At 40.0% G+C, this 13,742-nt stretch overlaps 1 protein-coding gene across 3 annotated transcripts in view; it reads right to left on the bottom strand.

The window, feature by feature from the left end:
- The window catches only part of GRB10 (growth factor receptor bound protein 10), a 260,061-nt gene that overhangs the window by 79,073 nt on the left and 167,246 nt on the right, over positions 1 to 13,742 (bottom strand). The window lies entirely within an intron of this gene.

The raw sequence follows: 13,742 nt of genomic DNA, 5'->3' as shown, positions 1-13,742 counted from the left end.
TGAGAAAAAGTAGGAGGTACAAGTTGCTTATCAGTGAATGTAGAATGATCCACAGTATGGCTCTAACTGCCAATATTTGAAACTATTTAGTGGGTATTATTTTAAGTTATAATATTGATTTTGCGAATACTATATCATATTCTGACTGATAAGAATTTCATGGCAATCGAATAATTTTGAGAAAATTATTTTTTCCAATTAATCTTGCACCAAACCTAGATTATATCAACAGGGACCAGTTGAACACCGGCAACATTAGTTGGTAAATATTATACATGTGCAAATGGGCCAAAACTATTCAGGCACATTTTTTGGTTCCTTTTTGAACCATTCATTTATTTTCATTCCCTGCCCACGCTCTCTAAATGTATCTTCATCCTTTTCTTTTCTCTTCTATCCTTAATATTCTTTTATTTGTCTGAACATAACCCGGCAACTTCCACAACATTGCGGCGCTGTAGTGATGTCCTGCCCAATCCTCAATTTTGGGGAGAGGACTTCACTGCAAGCACTGTCATTTTGCCCTCATGTGAATTTAGGGCTATACTGTCGTGCTTACAGTGACATCCTCTCCCTCAATTGGAGGATTGCACTACGGATTCTTTTTACGATTCCTGTTTCTGTGGCATCAGGAGAACGCAGCTTTTCCAAGTTAAAGCTCATTAAAACATATCTGAGCTCATCGATGACTGAAGACAGACTAACATCTTTATCAGTATTATCCATTGAAAGCGATGTATTGAAGACATAGGATAGGATCATTGATGAGTTTGCAAAAGCAAAAGCGCGTAAAGTTGTATTTTGAGTTTCTAATTAATATTTCTTGCCAGAAGGTGTACATTTCTATTACCAGTCTCCCCAGTTATTATTGCACTTGCACATAAATTATCTTTAATTAAAAATGATTTGTTACAAAGATCTTTTTTCCTCTCTTCTTGTGTCAATGTTTATGGGGGGCACCATGGCAGTTGCCCTAAGGCCCGCTCTGATTGCTGTGTCTAGGCAACATTTTTTTTAATGATGCTGGGAGTTGCGCCTTAATAGTGGCCAGAAAAAGAATAACTGCTAATATACTTTTTGAAAGTTGACATCCAATCTGTCCCAAACATTAAAGTAATTTTTTTTTCCTTTTTTAACAAACCCATTCTATACATACACAGTATTACTGTACATTTCTTTTTTCTAACTATGTGTATAATAAGCGAAACAACTTGTGATTTGTATTCAAACACCCCTTGAGTACAGGAATACACCACATGCATGGATAGAGCATGTTCTTTTGGCACTGCCGGTTTAAAAATCGGAACATGCGCATTGCAGTTTTCAAACACGGAATTTTGACAGATCAGCTTGCTAGGCCTCATTTGACACAACCACAAATATAACTGGAACACACAAGTTTAAGGTTTTTATTCTACCTTTTCACATGCTGCACACAGAGATATCTGTAACAAGAAATAAAACAAAAAATAATCACTCTTCTCCTAAGCATTTAGATACCCGATACATGCGTGTGGTATATAAACATTAACTGGTCACAAGACATCCCCCCAAATGCAAAGAGGTTTTTCTGCTGAACCAGGTAAATCTCATTTCAGGGGGTAATACTACTTCTAAACAAGAAAATAACCTTATAAACTACGTATTCCCTGAAGGCACAAAGCCCATGGACCTCACAATCACCCCCTTACCTTTCTATGTGGGCCAACACGACCACAAATCTAACAGGAACAGTGGAGACTGAGGTCTTTTCTTCTACCTTTTCACATTTCTTGCACATAAAAGGATGACTATCAGGATTTATTTTGTATTGCGCCCTCGGTAGGGCTTTTTGATGAAGTTCCTTCACTGGGGGCATTTTATAAATATTGTTTTGGTGTCTTTCCTTCTCTAGGTCTGGGGCTGATTTTTCAAATAACTAATATAACAGCTTACTGAAAACGCTAAGGGTGTATGTTAGGTGTTAGCGTATAGTATAAGGGGTAACACTGGGGTCCTGTTAATGTTCGATCACAGTACTGTATAACGTTAGCGATAGGGTTCATAATCAGATTAAGTCACTAGCTATTGATTATGAGACTGATCAATTATCAGTGACCAAAAAGGTCAGAGGTCACATAGCAATTAGGTTAAATATACATTCTAAATTATAGCTATGATATCACCTGTATACTAGTTACCTAAACTGACACTGACAAGTGTGCGCTGGGTGGGTGTGTGACGTGGGTGCACTTTTTAGGCATGACGTATCAGGTAAGTCACTGAACCTTTTGGCATGACGTACCTTGTACGTTACTGGACATGAAGTGGTTATACAATGGGATGTAATTCTGCTGTTGCATGTGGTTGATCCATAAGCCAGTTATACTTATTTTAACCCCTTAAGGACCAGGCTGTTTTTTTTTTTTTTAACCTTTTGTACCCTTTAGGACCAAGGCTGTTTTAATACTTTTGCGGTGCCCGTGTATAGATGTAATTTTCTCCTCACTCATTTAGTGTACCCACACAAGTTATATATTTTTCAGTACAAGGGCTTTCTTCAGATACCATTTTGATCATACTATCTAATTACCTATATATATATATATATATATATATATATATATATATATATATATATATATACATAAAAAAAATATGATATGATAAAAAAAAACATTTGAAAAATCTTTTACTCATCCAAAAAACAGATTCTACTATTTGTCCTCAGTTTAGAAATACCCAATATTTTAATGTTTTTTTTTTTTTGCTTTTTTCGGCACGTTATGGGGCAGTAAGCACAAGTAGCGTTTTGCTATCCCCATGTGCTATTTCGGGTATCTTTGAAGCTGGCCAATGAAATTTACCCCATGAAAACATATTCTTTAAAACTAGACACCTCAAGGTATTTCAAATGCTGGTTTCCATGCACTAATTCTACTACCACCCTTTGTCAAACTTTGTGGTAGTAATTTGTTTTGTTTTTTTTTATCAATAAAATTGCACTTCAGGTATGGATTTACAACTCCTGGTGTATGTCACTGTCACACAACACCCCAATATGTGTTCAGCAATATCTCCCGAGTACAGTGATACCCCCCCATGTGTGGGGTTGTTTGGGAGGTAAAAAAACATTTAGGAAGTGCGCATTTTTTAACTTGGAACTTTTACATCTGGTCCTACCGCCCCATGTCCTAATAGGGCCATCTTTGAAGCCGGCTAATTCAATTTACCCCATCAAACCATACATTTTTGAAAACTAGACACCCCAAGGTATTTCAAATGCTAGTAAGTGTGCCCCCCCACACTTTAGTCAGCCTGTGCCTATGCACTCCAATTTACCCCATCAAACCATTCATTTAAAAACAAAATAGACACCCCTTCGGTTTTTTAAATGCTTTTACTTTAACTTTCCATGTCAAGATTTTTGGGAGGATACTGCACTAATTTTAGCACTAATTTTAGCACTTGATTTTGGACTTTTTTTTTTTTTTTTTTTTTACATTTTGGTGGAACTGGATGGTTCCGCCGATGCATAATTATTTTTAAACGTTACCACTTTTTTTTTAGCTTTTTCTTTTCCATATTTTTTTTTTTTATTATTTTTTTATTATTTTTTTAAAATATCACATTGTGATTAGAAAGCTGGGCTTCATTGATGGTTGAATTCAGTACCTGTTTTTAACCTGCAAGTGGAGCCAGCGTTCTAGAGGCGAACGTTTCCAACTTTGTTATTTATTTTATTTTATTTTTTAACCCCTTCAGGACCGGGATTTTGATACTAACGTGTCGCTAAAGGACCAGAGCCGTTTTTGTGTTTTTGCCATGTCTTTCTTCAACTGTAATTTCTCTCTTATCAATTGGTGCACCCACACAAATCATATATTGTTTTTTTCAGCACAAGTAGGGCTTTCATTTGAAACCATATTAAGCTGGGTAGTACATTGTTTTGTTTGAAATAAACTGGAAAAAGTGTGGAAAAAATGAAAAAAAGCATTTTTTTACAGTTTTGTATACATACAAATTGTACACACATTGAACCAATGGGAAAAAATTATCCCAAATATATTCATTAAGTTGTCCTGATTTGGAAACCACCCAACATGGCCAGGATTTTTATCTATTTTGACCAGTATAGGGCAAATATTGCAAGGCATGCATCACGTTTTTGAAATTTAATTTTTTTCAAATTTGGCATGGTAGTCTAATAACTGCAATAGTTGTCACAGATACTGATTATCCCCCCAAAATTATATGTTTATGAACAGTAGATAAGTCAAGGTGTACAACTAGGGTCATTTTGACACTTTTCAAATAGGGATTTTATCGCCAATTGCTGCCAAGTTTTGAGGTATTTTTATATTTTTTTGGTTTTTTTGCATATGTTGAAATGTTGCTTTAGATTTTATATTATATTTTGTATAGAATATGTGCAACTGCAGAACAAAACACCAAATTGTGTTCACCAACATCCCCCGGTTCCAACAAGGCCTCACATGCATGGTTCATGCATTTTTTGAGGAAGCTATGAGGGCAAAACTGGAACATGCACATTTTCCTTTTCAAATTTGGAATTTTCAGAAATTGGTTTGCTGAGCCCATATCCCATTTGGGACATTTTGGAAGCCCCCCACTGTAAATTACCCCATAAAAGTATATATTTATGAACAGTAGACAAGTCAAGGTGTTCAACTAGGGTAGTTTTGACAGTTTTCAGCCAGCCATTTCTTCACTGATGTCTGCCAAACTTCACAGGGAAATTATTTGATTGCATTTTTAACGCATACATTTCAATGTTGCACTGAATTTCTTGCACAGCATAAGTGCAACAGTGGAAGAAAACACCACATTTTGTTCACCAAGATCCCATGAGTCCAACAAGGCCTCACATGCATGGTTCATGCATTTTTTGAGGAAGCTATGAGGGCAAAACTGGAACATGTGCATTTACATTTTTTAAATATTTTTTTTTATCAGATTACTTGTTAGTGACAGGTTTAGGCCGCTGACATCAATCAGGGAGACCGATCAAAAATCAGCGACTTAAAATGTCACCGACAAGTGATCAGGTAATAATTATGATTTTTTTATTTATTAATAATTTGTGTTTTTTCATAATTAACCTAGATGACCCCTCTCTCTTTGTAGAGCAGGGTCATCCGTGGGCTGCCATAATGATCCGATCACTCCTATTGGCTAGGAGCGATCTGATCAGCCCAGCCCAGCATTTGACCTGGAAGCACCCTGGACTTTCAGGTCAGTGCTGTTATTTTTTTTTATTATTATTATTTTATTAATTATTTATTTATTTATTTTTTAATTTTTTTTTATTTTTCTTTATTATTATTATTTTTTAATTTTTTTTAACTCTTTCAATGCTGATGCTCCATTGAAGCACAGCATTGACTGATATTCAGTCCCCACAAGCTTGTGGGGACTAATATTAACCCCTGCAATGCTGCATTGGGGGGTCATACACAATCGTAGCATTGAAGGGGTTAATTGAGGAAGAGGGGGGGTAGGGGTTAACTGAGCAAGGGAGGGGGTGGGGGGCTGGTCTCCACACTCATGTGGAGACCAAAGAACCCTGTCTCCCTGTCCCTGAAGCTGCCTCTGGCAGCTGGGACACAATCTCCAATAGACTGGAGATTGTAGGGGAGGAGTCTCTCTGATCAGTCCTACAGGACTGATCAGAGGACTTCTGGGGGGTCGTTTTTGCTGTTGCTGGTCTGCCTGGGCTTCCAGGCAAACCACCAGCAGCAGAGCCCCCTACAAAACGGCAATTAACCCCTTCAATGCCGCAATCGCGGCATTGAATGCCGCGATCGCGGCATTGAAGGGGTTAACGCTGCACTGACGCTCTCATGGAGCGATCAGGCAGCAGGGGGGTGTTGGATCAGGTCCCCACACTTGTGTGGGGACCCATTCAACACCCCCCCCTCTTCCCTGAAGCTGCCTGTGGCAGCTGAAACCGCGATTGCAGATTTTTCTGCAATCGCTGTTTCTGCCTACAAAATCACTCCGTGGGAGTGATCGTAGGCTTGGGGGCGGGTTTAGACAGGCTGTGCTGTCTGCCCAGGAGTCCTGGGCAGACGGCAGCAGCAGCGCCTCCACGATCACCGCGATTGTGGTGATGTGGGGGCGTTTTTTGGAGGAGACGTACCTGGTACGTCCCGGTCTACCGGTGACTGTTAACCAGGAAGTACCAGGTACGTCCCGGTACGGAAGGGGTTAAAGGACGCGCCGTCATCTCGCTAGTGGCAAAATCTAAGTTTAGGAGGCGATTGTTAAATATTGAAAAAAAACGAACCAAGATTGTTAAAATGTATTTTTTCCAGTCTACCCTTTCCACCCCTAGTAGACACACTCTTGTGGACTACAACTTCTACCACCCTTATCACCAGGACGAGGAGGGTTGTAGTCACAAAAAATCTGTCATTTATTTTTGTGTATGTTAATTTAGTTACAGGGTGTGGAGACAGGTGTGAGTGTTTTGCTAGTATGGGAACTAGATGGAGATCAGAGCACGCAGACTAGAAGAAAAGGAAAAAAAAAAGATTGAATACTGGCTGCCTCAGTTTATGCACCATCATTTTTATTTATTTTACTATTTTCTAAAATGTAAGGCTGATTGGTCACTCGTCAGCAGATCTCACATCCTGGGATTAAAGCCTCAAGTTTATTGTAAGCTTTCATATCCATCATCTGCATTACTGCCATCACTTTCTTTGCATCAGAATCATTCACTTTTTTTGTCATTTGATTTATTGAAGTTTTTGTAGCCTGTTAGCTATGTTATTCCCTATCATATGTCTGTGATTGTATGTAAGGATAATTGATGAATTAGCACATACTTAACAAGAAGCACTTCCTTATACCTGGGCTGACTTTTCGTCTATATACAACTTTAATAAAAATATGTACAGGAAAGGACAAACAAGTTAATTAGAAGCATCCTTTCAATCCATACTCCACTTATTATTTACCAACTGCTGCCATACCGATTGCATGTGTTTGTCCATAAACGTCCACTTCATCTTATCTCCACTACCATTTTTCTTCTACTCCTATTATTATTTACAGTGGACTACACTCAAATCTTCTTGCTTTTATTCCGAGTCTCCTCTGTCATCAGTAGAACCTCTCCCTCTCTCCAGCCACCAGCATCACCACACTAAATTATTATTGCTCCCTTGTTTTACCTGTATCCTCTTTACTTATCCTAGGCATTTTTCCTTCTCTCTTCCCTCTTACCACTCTCCACAATCTCCCCACTCCTACAAGTCTTATTTCCACCTTAAACCATTCTTCTGCTTTTAGCAGCTGAGGATAACACCCCAAATCCTGTGCCTCCATTATTGCTCCCTCTTTTTCCCTCAATAATCTGGAAACCTCAACAACCTTATCTGAATACCTTGCCCCTCCTCTTGCACTCCTTTCAACTTTGCCCCATTGGACACACATAATAAACAAGCATTCACTATAACTTCACCTCTAGTTGCCTACACCTCCTTACTCTAGTTGAAACCTGGCTAACCTCATCTAACACTGCTTCTCCAGGTGCTCTCTCCTATGGTGGTCCACCTCACTCCCAGACCTGATGACAGAAAGAGTGATGGTGTAGGTTTCCTACTTTACCCAACTTGTACTTTTTGACAAGTTCCCCCTGCTCCATCACTTTTTTTTTTGAGGTTCATACTATCGTATATTATTTTTATTGTTTTATATAGCGCCAAATTCCGTAGCGCTGTACAATGGGTAGACAGGACATAAGTATCTTACAATCTAGAGGGATTTAGGGTGTATTACACAATAATTAAAAGTGCCATTGTAAGGGATGGACCAGCCACACTAGTGTTAGTATTGCGTTAGTATTGCATTCCAGAGGATAGGGGCAGCCCTGGAGAAATCTTGTAAGCGTGCATGAGAGCTAGAAAGAGAGGATAGAAGGGGATCGTTGGATGAGCGGAGAGATCCGTTAGGAGTGTATTTAGAGATGAGTGAGGAAATGTAGGGAGGGGAACCGTTGTGAAGGGCTTTGAAAGTAAAAGTGAGGATTTTGAAATTAATCCTCAAACGCAGGCAGCCAGTGAAGAGACTGACAGAGGGGAGAGGCGTTAGTAAAGCGGTGAGAGGAAGATAAGTCTGGCAGCAGCATTCATGGTGGATTGTAGAGAGGTGAGACGGTTAAGAGGGAGACCAGCTAAGACAGAGTTACAGTAATCAAGACAGGAGATAATCAGGGCATGGACAAGAATCTTAGAGGCATGCTCTGTTAGAAAGGGACGGATGCGGGCAATGTTTTTAAGATGGAGGCGATAGTTTTTAGAGACAGACTGAATGTGGGAGGTGAAAGAAAGGTCGGAGTCAAGGGCGACACCATGACAGCATGCATGAGTAGACAGGGATATGATGGCACCATTAACATTGAAGGAAATTTATGGGGGAATGTTAGCATTGGAGGGGAGATGCGAAGTTCTGTTTTGGAGAGGTTAAGTTTCAAGAAACATGCAGACATCCAGGTAGAGACAGATGCAAGGCAGTTAGTTACATGATCTAAGAGGGAGAAAGATCAAGGGAGGATAAGATAGATCGGGGTGTCAACAGCATACAGGTGGTATTGAAAGCCAAAGGATGAGAACAGTTTACCAAGAGAGGAAGTGTAAAGAGAGAACAGAACGGGTCCTAGAACAGAGCCTTGGGGTACCCCAACTGAGAGAGGGAAGTGTTACTTGGATACGGAGATGCCGATGGTACAATCAGAGAGGTAGAAAGTGAACCAGGAGAGAGCAGTGTCACGGAGGCCGAGATCATGAAGCATTTGAAGGAGAAGAGGGTGGTCCACAGTGTCAAAAGCAGCAGAAAGGTCCAGTAGGATTAGCATGGAGTAGTGGCCCTTGGATTTAGCAGTGAGTAAGTCATTAGTAACTTTAGTAAGGACGGTCTCAGTAGAGTGTTGAGGGCGAAAACCAGATTGAAGAGGGTCAAACAGGGAGTTGGAATCCCGAAACTATAAACAATTCTTTCAAGAAGCTTGGAGGTGAAAGGAAGTAGAGAGATGGGACGGTAATTGGAGAGATCAGTCGGGTCAAGGGAAGACTTTTTCAAGATAGGCGTAATGGTAGCATGCTTGAAGGAGGATGGGACAGATCCAGTCGTGAGGGAGAGGTTGAAGATATGAGCCAGAGTAGGGACAAGGGTAGATGAAAGAGACTGGGTGAGATGGGAAGGGATCGGGTCAAGGGGGCATGTGGTTGGACAAGAGGAAAGAAGAGCATGTACATCCTCTTCAGTATATCTTTAAACATCGCAGTTTACCAACTCCCAACATCTTTCTTAAACATTTCTCGTGATGACTTCCCCATTTCCTTTTGTGCGATATGTTCCTACATGATCCTTGGAGACTTCAACCTCCCAGTAGACAACTCTTTGGGTCATGTGGTCTTTAACTTCTTTTCTATGACCTCCTCCTTTTATCTAACCAAGCATACCTACTAACTACGGTGGTCATAGCCTTCCCCTCTAATTCCCTTTCTCAACAACATATTTGTTCTCCTAGACATCCCTTTCCTCCCAACAAGGGATTCAACTCCCAATACACTCTTACCGTCTCTCCACTCCAATGATCTTTGTCTGTCCTGTTTTGATTTCTATTTCTAAAGCACACTTACAAGATTTCTCAAGGACTGCCTCATCCTTTGGAATGCGCTTATCTGGCATTCCCCTTGCCTTGAGGACCAGCCCACTCACAGGGTCATATACAACGATGTTACATGATTCTAGATTGTACATCCAAAAAAAAAAAATTAAAAAAAAAAAAAATAACTATAGAAAGTAGGTGGAGGCAAGGTTACAGTTATGACTATCACAGGGAATCATTGGTTAATGGTCATTCTATCCCCTCATTATATGCTGTGATTATGATGGTATAGATCAAAAAGAGAAGAAGGGGCTAATGTATAGGTTTTATCAATTTTGACATAATAAAGGGAGGACTCCCGAAAGCTCGTCTTATTATTTTAAATACTGTTAGTTCAATAAAAAAGGTATTACAAGATTCTGCAACATTCTGGTTTTTTTGCATTCTTATACACTGGACTAATACAGCTACCCCAAACTACAGGATCAATTTTGTTTAAATATTTGAACAATTTTTATTACAAAACATACTGTATATGCCGTACACACACACACACACAGTTTTCATTATTAAATATGCAACAATTTCAAAACTGAGTTGTTAAATAAAAATGAGATTAACTGCCCTGTGGAGTTGCCAGACTATTAAGAAAACTAGTATCTTTAAATGAGTTAAACAGGCTGTGAAGACCATATGCCATCAGTATCAACATACAGTGGATATAAAAAGTCTACACACCCCCTGTTAAAATGCCAGGTTCTTGTTATTTTAAAGAATGAGACAAAGAACTTTTCCACCTTTTCCATTCACCTTTTTCCATTCAAAACAATTCAAAAATTGCAAAACAAACTGAGGGGAGAAAAAATAAAAACTCACAATAACCTGGTTGCAACACTCTTAAACTAATACTTTTTTGAAGCACCTTTTTATTACAGCAAAGAGTCTTTTTGGGTAGGAGTCTATTAGCATGTCACATCTTGACGTGGCAATATTTGCCCACTCTTCTTTGCAAAAGCGTTCCAAATCTGTCAGATTGCGAGGACATCTCCTGTGTACACCCCTCTTCAGATCACCTCACAGATGTTCAATTGGATTCAGGTCTGGGCTCTGGCTAGGCCATTCCAAAAGCCCAGTTCCAGCTGAAGAAAAACAGCCCCAAAGCATGATGCGGCCACCACCATGCTTCACTGTGGGTATGGTGTTCTTTGGGTGGTGTGCAGTATTGTTTTTGCACCACACATACCTTTTGGAATTATGGCCAAAAAGTTCAACCTTAGTTTTATCAGACCATAACACATTTTCCCACGTGCTTTTGGGGGACTTGATGTTTGTTCTTGCAAACTTCAGCCGGGCTTGGATGTTTTTCTTTGTGAGAAAAGGCTTCGGTCTTGTCACCCTACCCCATAGTCCATTCATATGAAGAATACAGGAGATTGTTGTCGCATGTAGCACACGGCCAGTACTTGCCAGAAATTCCTGCGGTTCCTTTAATGTTGCAGTAGGCCTCTTGTAAGCCTCCCTGACCAGTTTTCTTCTCGTCTTTTCATCAATTTTGGAGGAACGTCCACATCTCTGTTGTGCCATATTTTCTCCACTTGATGATGACCGTCTTCACTGTGTTCCATTGTATATCTAATGCTTTGGAAATTCTTTTGTACCCTTCTCCTGACTGATATCTTTCAACAATGAGATCCCTCTGATGCTTTGGAAGCTCTCTGCGGACCATGGCTTTTGCTCTGAGATGCAACTAAGTAAATGTCATATAAATCCTACTAGAACAGCTGAACTTTATTTGTGATTAATCAGAGTCACTTTAAATGATGGCAGGTGTGTAATGCCATCTATTTAACATGAGTTGGAATGTGATTGGTTGATTCTGAACATTTTTTTTTTGGTTTTTTAAACCCCCCCCCCCCTCAAGGATTTCAGTTTGTTGTGCAATTGAATTGTTCACGTTAAAGGTGGAAAAAGTTATGACATGATTTATCTTTGCCTCATTCTTTAACATCACAAGAACCTGGCATTTTAACAGGGCCGTGTAGACTTTTTATATCCACTGTATGTACTATAGTTTTGAAGCAGTTTTAAATATTTTTTTTAAGCTAATCACCCAGCCTGTTTCTGGCCACATAGTAAACCAAACGGTGGCTCCGGTGACCTAGATTTTCCTGGGAGATCTGGTCAGCGGAATGGCATAAGGTTAACAGACAAAGCTGGTGAGGTCATTCTTGTGTTTGAGACCTCTGTGCATGAAATTTGGGAGTACCATAATTAGTACAAAATATTTCTGACAAGAAAATACTGGCAATGCCCGTTAATCTTATTCGTTGTTTCTTGGCATATTATGCTACAACATTGAAATGGTCGGACCTATATATACCTTGCATGAAACCATACAGATTCAATATATCTCTGGTCTGAAAAATGAATATGAATGTAATTTTACTGATCTCTGGTCAGCCTATCCTAGAACACTATGACATATAGACATTCTGGACAGCATTCTAAAAAAGCTACTAAAATGCTGAATGGTTTGCGGGATACAAATTATCAGGAAAGACTGGGGGATGTCAATACGGATAGCTTGGAGGAAAGATATGAGATAAACATTTAAATATAGAGATTTAAAAGGATACTTCAGCCATCATATGCAATTTAATGCATGATAGCTGCATGGTCTCTTTAAATTAAAAATGTGGTCTGTTTTTCAAATGCATAAGAGGATTCTGCAGAATCCCTCCAAATGCATTTGCCCCTTTCCCCACCCCACAGCTACATACCCTGCAGGAGATGGATCTGTCCGAATACATCTCCCTGCACATGATATTCTCCCCTCCAGTCAGCTCCAGGGAAGGTTGCATGTCACAAATGAGGGCTAAGGGCTAGGTTTTTTGGTAGTAATGAGTTCATATTAGAGGGCAAAGACCAGAGCTGATTAATTGAACATTTAATCTGAAGAAGAAGAAAAAACGTCTCACAGTGCCATTTACAAAAATACAGGAATCGTGGGATATTTCGATGGAAACGTTCTCCATGAAGTTATTAAAAAGATTTATTTCATTATCCAAAACGCATATTACCATATTTGCTCGATTATAAGACGAGTTTTTTTTCCAGAGCAAATGCTCTGAAAAATACCCCTCGTCTTATAATCGGGGTCGTCTTATAATCAGACCTCAAATAGGTCTGACTATGAGACGACTAAGATCCAGACCCCCCCGCAGCTGCGGGGGACCTGGATCCTCCTGTCTCCCCGCCCCCACCCCACTTACCGGTGCTTCTGAGTCCCCGGTGTTAGCCGGTGCGGGGAATTCTCTCCGACAGTCAGGGAAGGTCTGCACGATGGACGCAGAAAACCCCCGCTGCTAGCCACACCTCCTTCCGGCTGCATCTACCCGCTGCCCCGGCTGCATGACAGGGGAGTCAGAAGCACCGTTAAGAAGTGTTAAATGGGGGGCATAAGGCATTTCTGGAGGCAGAGTGTTCTGTGAAATGCCTTGTAACCCCCTTAATGCCACTCTGCCTCCAGAAATGCCTTTTTAACTCTATACACCACTCTGCCTCCTGAAATGCCTTAAACCTCCCTATATGCCACTCTGCCCCATAATATGCCTTTTAAGCCCCTTAATGCCAGAGTGACATATAGGGGTATAAGGCATTTCTAGAGGCAGAGTGGCACATAGGGGGTCAAAAGGCATATTTTGGGGCACAGTGGCATATAGGGTTAAAAGGCATAGCATGGGGCACAGTGGCATATAGGGGGTATAAGGCATTTATGGGGCAGATGTGCATAACTGGGGGGGCAGGTTGGAAAATAGAAGGAAATAAAACCAAAATATTTTTCTCAATCATAGCTTTTATTAACAAAAATAGTTTACATGAATTAACATTTACTGGTAAAACTTTTTTCCTATAGGGTCGTCTTATATTCAGGCTTTTTCTTTTTTTCCTAAATTAATATTATAATCAGGATCGTCTTATAATAATCGAGCAAATACGGTATATAGATATCGGAGTTGTTTCCAAGAGACCCAACACCCTGGGCGTTAATCGGGGAGTATCGGGGGTTTGGCGTGACAATTTATGGCCCGCTCAAGCTGCACTGGTACTGTTACTTTTTTAC

Source organism: Spea bombifrons, chromosome 5 (assembly GCF_027358695.1).
Source record: "Spea bombifrons isolate aSpeBom1 chromosome 5, aSpeBom1.2.pri, whole genome shotgun sequence".
In the NCBI taxonomy this organism is placed as follows: domain Eukaryota; kingdom Metazoa; phylum Chordata; class Amphibia; order Anura; family Pelobatidae; genus Spea; species Spea bombifrons.
The sequence above is the reverse complement of the archived record's forward strand: the minus strand, read 5'-3'. Positions and strand labels throughout refer to the sequence as shown.